The sequence below is a fragment of the Zea mays genome, chromosome 1 (genome assembly GCF_902167145.1).
Source record: "Zea mays cultivar B73 chromosome 1, Zm-B73-REFERENCE-NAM-5.0, whole genome shotgun sequence".
In the NCBI taxonomy this organism is placed as follows: Eukaryota; Viridiplantae; Streptophyta; class Magnoliopsida; order Poales; family Poaceae; genus Zea; species Zea mays.
Window position 1 is genome coordinate 25,256,776 of NC_050096.1, and position 8,667 is coordinate 25,265,442.

Sequence of the window (8,667 nt, forward strand, 5' to 3'; positions counted from 1 at the left end):
CGTCCTCCAACGACTACCTCCTCCATTTCGTGTTTTATTTTCGATTATTTTGTTTTATGCCTACCACATGTATTATTTACGCTAAAAGTTGTACGATTTTATGCTTGAACACAGAGTTCGTATATCAGTTTACTGCATGCATATTTTTTTGCATGCACATTAGAAAGGCAATTCTTTGATTTATGTTGTTCGTAATTACCATAAAAATCAAATCATTTATGTTCGTAAATGACATATTTGTACGTCTGCCATAAAACTATCCCTAATTCTCGCATGTTTGTAATTATCATAAAAAATCAAATCAAATCACTTATGTTCGTAAATGTCATATTTTTACGTCTGCCATAAAACCATCCCTAATTTCCGCTAACGTTCTTAGTTGGACCGATATATTATGCTACACGGTGTAAGTATTTATGTGACATTGTATAAGAATTTATGCTCTATGTGAATCATGTCATCCAATTTTTTGCGCACGTGAACTGGAAAGGAAAATATAATGCAAAATTTGCGCGCATGTAATGGAAACTCCCACGATTTGCCATAATTTTTGGATCTGTGTAAAAATAGAAACCACATGTATGCGACTGCCATGTTTTTTGGATCTACCATAAAATAGCATCGTAATAACAACCTACTAGAGCATTCAACCTCTCACATTGGCTCGGTATTTACGCTTATGACTGAGGGGTTTTATGCTCAAAACTTAGGCCCTGTTTGGGAACATAGTTTTTCCAAACTGCAGTTTTTCAAATACTAAAGTATACTTTAGTCATGACATTACTACAATTTACAATGCTTCAGTTTTCAAATACAACAGTATCCAATACATCAAGGTGTTTGGGAAAAACTTTGGTTGAGACCAATCAGCTAGAGCGGGACCAAGCTGGCGCTCTCTTTATAGAGAGAAACTTTGGCTGAGACCAAAGTTTCCAAAACTGCAAAACAAGTGCAGTATTTACAATACTACAGTTTAGCATACAGAGATTTCAGATGAGTTTCCAAACACCTCAAAGTATATAATACCACAGTATTGCTCAATACTACAGTATTGCTTCAATACTGCAGAAAAACTTTGTTCCCAAACACCCCCTTAATGTTTTTACGCTCGAATCTGGAGATGCGTTCATCAGTGAACAACATGCCAGATTTTTTACGCAGTGTACCGTATTGTATAAATACTTACATCGTGTAGCATAATTTGTATAAGTATATATCATAAATTGGTCTAACGAGCCTAGTTGCATGGTTGTTGGAGCGATCCTATATTTATTGAGGAAATAAAGCATTTAAATAAGTTTTTTATTTTCATGCATGCCAATCGATTTCCTTTCATCGCAAATCTTGTCATCCTAAATTTGTGCGCATGCAATAGAAAAAACAGATTTTTACGCAGTGTACCGAATTGCATAAATACCTACACTGTGTAGTATAATGAGTATCAGTATATATCATAAACTAGTTCTAACGAGTTTAGCTGCATGACTGTTAAAGGGATCCTATATTTATGGAGGAAATAAAACATTAAATACGATTTTTTTGTTTCTATGCATGTCAATTCATTTTCTTTCATTGCACATTCTTTCCATCATAAATTTGTGCGCATGCAGCGGGTAACAGATTTTTACGCAGTATACCGAATTGCATAATTATCTATACAGTGTAGCATATTTACTATCGGTATATATCATAAAATGGTCCTTACGAGCCTAACTGCATGGCTGTTGCAACGATCCTATATTTATGGAAAAAATAAAGCATTTAAAAATAGAAACCGCCACACATCTCTTTTATAAATTTATGCGCATGCAAAAGAACGTGTTTGACTCACGCATGCATTCCTTTTTTGAGCGCACAGACGTGGGACGGGTGGCGCACCCGACAGGCTGCTTGAGTCGGCGTGCCGGGTTGAACCAGGTTGCAGTGGTGGTCGGCCTGAGCTTCCTTTAACTATTGGAAGCCCATGGCTTCTATTATACCTGTCTTATATATATATATATGCTATTTTTATAGTCACTTGTTGTACTAATAGTACTTCCAATTAATAATTTATTGTATATATTTTAACAAAAGATACTAGTCGTGGACTGAATAGACCGAACCGAAATTATGAGTCCATTCAGGTTGGGTTTCTAAAATTATTTTGAAAATTTCGGTTCTCATTTTTCAGAACTCGAAATTTCACAAACCCGAATAAACTGAACCGAATTACTCTAAATAAATCGAATGTCCAACTCTAATAGGGTGGAGTTTGAATATGTGTATGAGGATGACTAAGCTGCTAAAGATAGCCTAAGGGCCTGTTCCAATCCCACGAGATAAACTTTAGCTTCTTGCTAAACTTTACCATATCAATTGAAATGCTAAAGTTTAGCTCCTTAAAGGTGTTTAGACCACTCTGATAAAGTTTAGCACATTGAAATAAAAAGACACTCATACCCCTAATGCTACATCGTCATATTATTGAATGCACAGTTAGAGAAGGGGTTGGAGGGTAAGGGGTGGAAAATGGTCTCTCTAGCCCACATTTAGCTCATTTTAGCACCCTTTAAGCAGCTTATGAGATAATAGGAGCTAAACTTTATCACATCACTATTAGCTCTACTGTTTAGATCACCAATTAGCTAAAAGTAGCTAAAAAAAGCTGCTAAAATTTATCTCATAGGATTGGAACAGGGCCTAACAGTGTCTTCAACACTGCTTCCTCTCCTTCCCCCTCCTATTCGCGTGGAGCAATGTAGTGTTTTTCACTTATGTTTCCAAACGTTGCTTCTTTCACATGTATAAGTATAAGGCTGGCTGCAGCGGTTGCCGCCAGCAGCTCCCCTCCCTTGCATGGCGTCTGCAGGGGGCCCTCCACGCGCGCAGCGCTGCCCCCTGCAGAGCCCTCTACCGCGACGTCCTCCTCTCTCTCCCCCTCAATCTAGGGGATCACTGTTTATCCCCTACAACACTGTGTTGTGGGGCCACGAGTAATTGTTAGTAGATAAAAAGTTGATAGTTGATATAGAAAATGATATTTTATAGTTGTAGTGGGGTATAGGGGAAGTATTTAGGGGAAACCGCTGTGGGAGATGGAAAAAATAGGAGGAAAATAGGGGGAAAAAGTGATATAGAGGGAAAAATTTAGAGGTAACGGTTGCGGATAGCCTAACTGAGATAGAGGTATGCTCCGCATGCTGGGCGTTAACCAGGGAGTCGACTTCCACTTTTGCCCTTCCTCTATCCATCACTCACGAGCGCTCCAACATCGGCCGTGATGGCGGCGGCTGCGCCGTCATATTCGGCAACAACAACTGAGTTTGGAGCCACGAGATCTTTGTCGCCGGCAACAGTCCCGGAGTCGCCCAGGTTCGGATCCATGGAGGCACAAATCACTGCATCGGCCACAGATCCGAAGTCGCCTCCTCGTCCTTCCTTCGCTAGATGTTCTCCTTCGCCGGCGGTCTTGTTGCTAGAGGCGCCCCCGACCTGTGCATCCGTTTCAACGCCAACTCCTCCACCAGTCAGTTCAATTTCTACAGCCTATGGTCATGTAGTGTTTTTGTATCCTTACTGTTTGATGCTCTGTTTAGGGTTTAGGGTAATGCTCAATTTAGTTAACTCTTAGTCCTTTAAATCTGTTGCAGGCTAACTCATTCGGAGTAGGTTTAGAAATTGATTGGGATTCAATTCAGCTAGACCCTAGATGGGAGGAGGAAGACTACAAGAAGTTGTTAACGTGGAAGTGGTGTATGATACACTGGGCCTGACAAATGAGGTGATGGGTGGAACCAATTGTGATGGTTGGCAAAACGATTATGGTGATGCAGGGGCAGCTATAGAATGCAAGGACATTGACGATGACATTGTAATGTTTGATATGAAAAATCCAGTTATGAGGCTTGGTAACATATATATATAGTAGCATGAAGGAGTTTAGGCTCGCAATGATCCAATATGCAATTAACAAGGAATTTGAGCTAGGCATTGAAGCTACTAGTACTCGAAGGTATAGAGGTTATTGTAAAGGGGATGATTGTCCATGGAGTATTCATGCCAGAAAAGAAGTAGAAGAATCGCCTATCATCATTGTATGACTAATTATCTTGACTTGAGTTCAATTTATTGTTTTTGCTTTACTTTAAACTAACCTTTTCACATCCACTATTGTAGGTTACTGCCATGACAGATATCCACACTTGTACATCTAGTGGTAGGTGAAGGACAAAGACACCTACTAGTGGTTGGGTTGCTGCCCAAGCAATACCTCTCTTGAAGAAGAAACCTGGCATGGGAGCCAAGGAGTTGCAAAATGCACTACATGACACTTATAATGTTCAGATTGCATATCTAACTCTTTGGAGAGGGAGAGAGAAGGCTTTGTATGAGTTGTTTGGTAGTTAGGAGGATAGTTTCCAACTTTGTTCTCTTGGAAGGAAGCTGTGTTGGAGAAAAGTTTAAGAAAGCTTACGAGGGAAGAATAGAGCAACTAGGAGATAAGTCTTTTTGGCCAAAAGTGGAGATGGCAAATGAGGTGGGGGCACCACTGGGTAGGAGAGGTGTGGGCAGACAAAGGAAAAATAGAATCAAAGGTTGCCTAGAAGGCGGTAGGGGCAAGAAAGCATGTGCAAACGAAACTGTAAAGCAATGGAAGGTAATTCGGGGACAATAAGGATGTCTTTGGTTTGAAGTCAAAGTAGGATGAGGCGGGGGCGACACCGTCCCCTCAATTTTTTGGGATCACGCCGTCACCAAAAAATTACTCCGGTATTTATTTCACCCCACGTGATTCTCATCCAAACACTATAGAAACTGTAGCCATCCCCTTCCATCCCTCCTTATACATCCAACCAAACACACCCTAAATGTTTATATTGTGGGGAGCTAGGCCACAAGAAGAACAGCCCTAAATGTCCTTTAAATGGCACGAAGAAGAGGCGTGTGTTTTATGTGTTGATCTTTGTTCCTGTTTCCTGTTCTGTTTTTTTTTTCAAAAACTTACAGCTGGTGTGTATTCTTATAGGCCAAGGAAGCAGCGACATAACTCTACTCAAAAATGGTTTTATGTGTTGATCTTTGTTCCTGTTTCCTGTTCTGTTTTTTTCAAAAACTTACAGCTGGTCTGTATTCTTATAGGCCAAGGAAGCAGCGACATTACTCAAAAATGGTTTCCTCGCGACGACAGATTTACACAAGAACCTAGAACACCGCATTTCGACAAAGTTATACAAGACCCTGGTACACCACATGAACAGCCATCGTCTTCGCAGCCACTTCCAAGGGTATTGATAAAAAAAATCACTCCAAGAAAGAGGAAGTCGGTTCCACTAAGCATGGACGAGATGTAGTATCTGTTAGTTGTATCATCCATGTGTTGTCAGCATGTGACTGCAGACATGTGCCATGTATCAGACTTATTGTATCAGACTACGTTCAGCCTACTTGTTAGTAGCTGAGTTATTGTGTTTCCTACTACGTTCAGACTACATCTATCAGACTTATTACATCTCGTTCAGACTTATGTGTTTCCTGTTTGTGCCATGTATCAGTGGAAGTCTCAATGCCCTGGGAAAAGAAGAAGAGAGCCACGAGAAAGGAAGGGGCAAAACTGGAAGTCTCAATGTCGCTCCCTGGTTAACGCCCAGCGTTCTCAGTTCCAAATGTGAAAGAACATCAGCTTTCAACCATTGATAGTCATGGATCTCCTCCTCTTGGTGGTGGTAAGGAATTTCTCCGGGTTCACAATAAAAATAGCACATTGATGGTGCGTTTCATTTTGATTTCCTGTTGGTTATATGTACATCCTGTTGGTTATAGGTACTATCACAGGCAGCAAATTGGGTAGATAATGGTATGGTGAAGAGGATAAGGGATGTTTCGTTCTCCAGGAGAGTATCTCCATAGTTGGAAAGCCACATTATATATGATGCACGTGGGTTTGGGATCCACTTGTGGAATTTTGTTTTATCATACTTTCCTGTGGGTTTTGGAATCCACTATGATACTAGCAACAGGCTAGACACATGAATCTAGAGAATGTTTCCCACAGTTCGTATTGTGCCTAGGGGAAAACTATAAATGGAAAAGGTGCAAAACAGAAATTTGAACCATAAGACTAATTTATATAAGCCTAGTAGTAAAAGACTCCAATTCTATTATAGTAGCATCATCTTGGAAACAAACTATGATTCTTGATCTATACCTATAGGATCGTATGACGCTAGAATAGACAATCAGAATGGGTGAATGATTACGGAAGCTTAAAAATAAATATCTCACCTTCTCTGAATCATAAGACTAATTTAATCCACTTTTATAATTATGGATAGGTTGCTGTTATAAAAATGTTGCTGACCCAAATTTGTAACTCTGATCGATCTCAAAATTTAACAAATTAAAGTAGATAAAATTATAAGTATAACCCAGCTAGAATCACGTTGATTGAGCTTCTGAATCTAAAGTTATTAATGAAACAAGATCGTTGTTCTAGAGAGTAACGGAAATTAATTCGGACCTAATTTTGGAATTAAGCAATAACTAGAAAAATATTAATATCCCAAACTTTGTAGAACAGTAATAGATGACTTAGTAATGATCTAGATGAATCAAAACACCAGTATCAATTGAAAACAAAGATTCAATCTAGAATCAAAACTAAAAATGCTCTTGAAAACTCTAAAAATCTAGATTAATCTCTTTAATAGATCTAATATTATGGCCTAAAACCTCTATAATCCTCATCTAAAAAAGAACAAATCTGCTCTCTATTATAAGGATCGGTCGTCCTAATCTAGCACGGAGCTGAATCCTCCTTGGACTAGTGCAACCCTTATTTGATCCGGACTTTCTTTCACTATCAGAGTCATATTCCAGCCCAATTGTACTATCCAACCGTCACATGTGGTTCATCTAGCCTGCTTCTCTCTTGGTACACTCATGTCACGCTCGTTGGGTCTCCCACATCGAAGTACCGACTAGGGTAACTATCGCATGGGCCAAGTCCACTCCAATGCATGCGATTGCGTTATGCAACGACGTTTCCATCGAAACGCCCCGCACAACATCCTCGACTAAGGACCTCAGTTCCTAATTGAACTTAGTCTCGAAACCTAGTTTTGTACCTCAGTTCCTCCCTAAACTTTGTAATGAAAACTAATTTCGTCACAGCTGCCGACTATGTTTCAACTTGATCAACACAAACACTTGCATTGTACATCAACAACACATGCATGCAACAGCGTACGAGCACATGTCCACAATTGACTCAAGATTAATTTGGTTCCTTTAGTCACGAGACTAAAGTTTAGTCTCTAAAGTAACCCGTTTGGTTCCAGTGACTAAACCGAACTAAAAAGCATTAATTGATGTGAATAATGACTGTATTACCCATATTAATTAGTGGATGTTTGTTGCAAGAAGAAAGTGGAGAGGGCAAATAAAGTAAAAATCATATTTTAATCCCTTTTAGTCACCCCTTTGGTGACTAAAGAACTAAAGTTTAGTCATCCCACTTTAGTCACCATATTTGCTTCTTCATGGACTAAAAGTGACTAAATTTTAGTTACTAAACTTTAGTCACCCCAAATCAAACGGGGCCTAAACCAATAACAATTAACCACAATATAACAATTAACCACAATATTCCAATGTCACACACACAATATTATCATCACACACGATTTCATAACACCATCTCTGATAATTAATACTAGGACTCATTACATACTAAGATATGTAATAGAACGTACACACAGGTTGACACACGTACAAACACTGGACACACAAACACACACAGTGACACACAAAACGCAGTTTTGTGGGATAGGGCATCCCTTTTCCTTACCTTTGACAGTTAATTCATGTTGTTGTCTGGGCTATCATGACACCATACGCTGGCATTCCATCGAAGACAACAACACAACGTCATCTCTCAGCTAGTAAAGCCTGATTGCCTGCGGCCTTTGAAGCGTCTTCCGGACTTCCACCATCACCCGGCGCGCGTGCATCTCGCGGTGGACCGCAGTCGGAAGCCTCTCGATACGCCGCGCCAGCTCCCTCGCATGCGCCGGTTTGGGCTGCACGTATTACATGTGTGTCGATCAAAATTAACGATCCAACGCTAAGTGCATGTACCAATCAAACCAAACTACGTAATTAACGTGTGACAGCAACGACGATATGGCTTACGTCCTTGGCGACGCGGAGCAGCTTGCTGACGACGTAGTTGGAGAAGCTGCCCTGCACGAGCTCGGCGAGGTCGTCGTCGCCCAGGGCGAGGAAAGCGTCGAGCACGAGCTGCAGCGGCGCCATCGTCGAGCGCATAATCTGGAGGAAGCACGACTCCACCACGTAGCTTCCGAACTGGTCCAACGACAGGCTCACCACGTCCGCCGCGATGCGCTTGGCGATGTCCACCTGGAGGCGCTCGCCGCCGTACTCGATGGCCCGCTGTAAGAAATAGTTCCTGCAAGAAACATGTGTTTTTTTTCTCTCTCTCAGTTCCATTCACGCACGACGATCGTGGCAATGAAAGGACGAATCGAAGGTTATTAATAGATCACCGGCGCTAGTATATAAGAGTAACTACGTACCCATATTTGCTCGTGGCGAGTGCGGTGGTGCAGTCCAGGATGTACGTCTCGATATTCTCAAGCTCTCTGTCTCTCGCGTACATGAAGCATTGTG

The 8,667-nt window shown here is 40.8% G+C and overlaps 1 long non-coding RNA gene across 5 annotated transcripts; it reads left to right on the top strand.

Annotated features, from left to right (window-relative positions):
• Positions 1-3,146: 3,146 nt before the first annotated feature.
• On the top strand, positions 3,147-6,079 carry LOC103632575 (uncharacterized). 5 transcript variants are annotated; one of them, XR_004853000.1, is made up of 5 exons: positions 3,147-3,505; positions 3,630-4,073; positions 4,156-5,426; positions 5,532-5,702; positions 5,800-6,079. It is a non-coding gene; the product is annotated as an uncharacterized lncRNA (long non-coding RNA). The 5 variants fall into 5 exon arrangements; XR_556041.3 differs by having other exon boundaries at positions 3,183-3,535; XR_556039.3 differs by having other exon boundaries at positions 4,156-5,702.
• Positions 6,080-8,667: the final 2,588 nt, after the last annotated feature.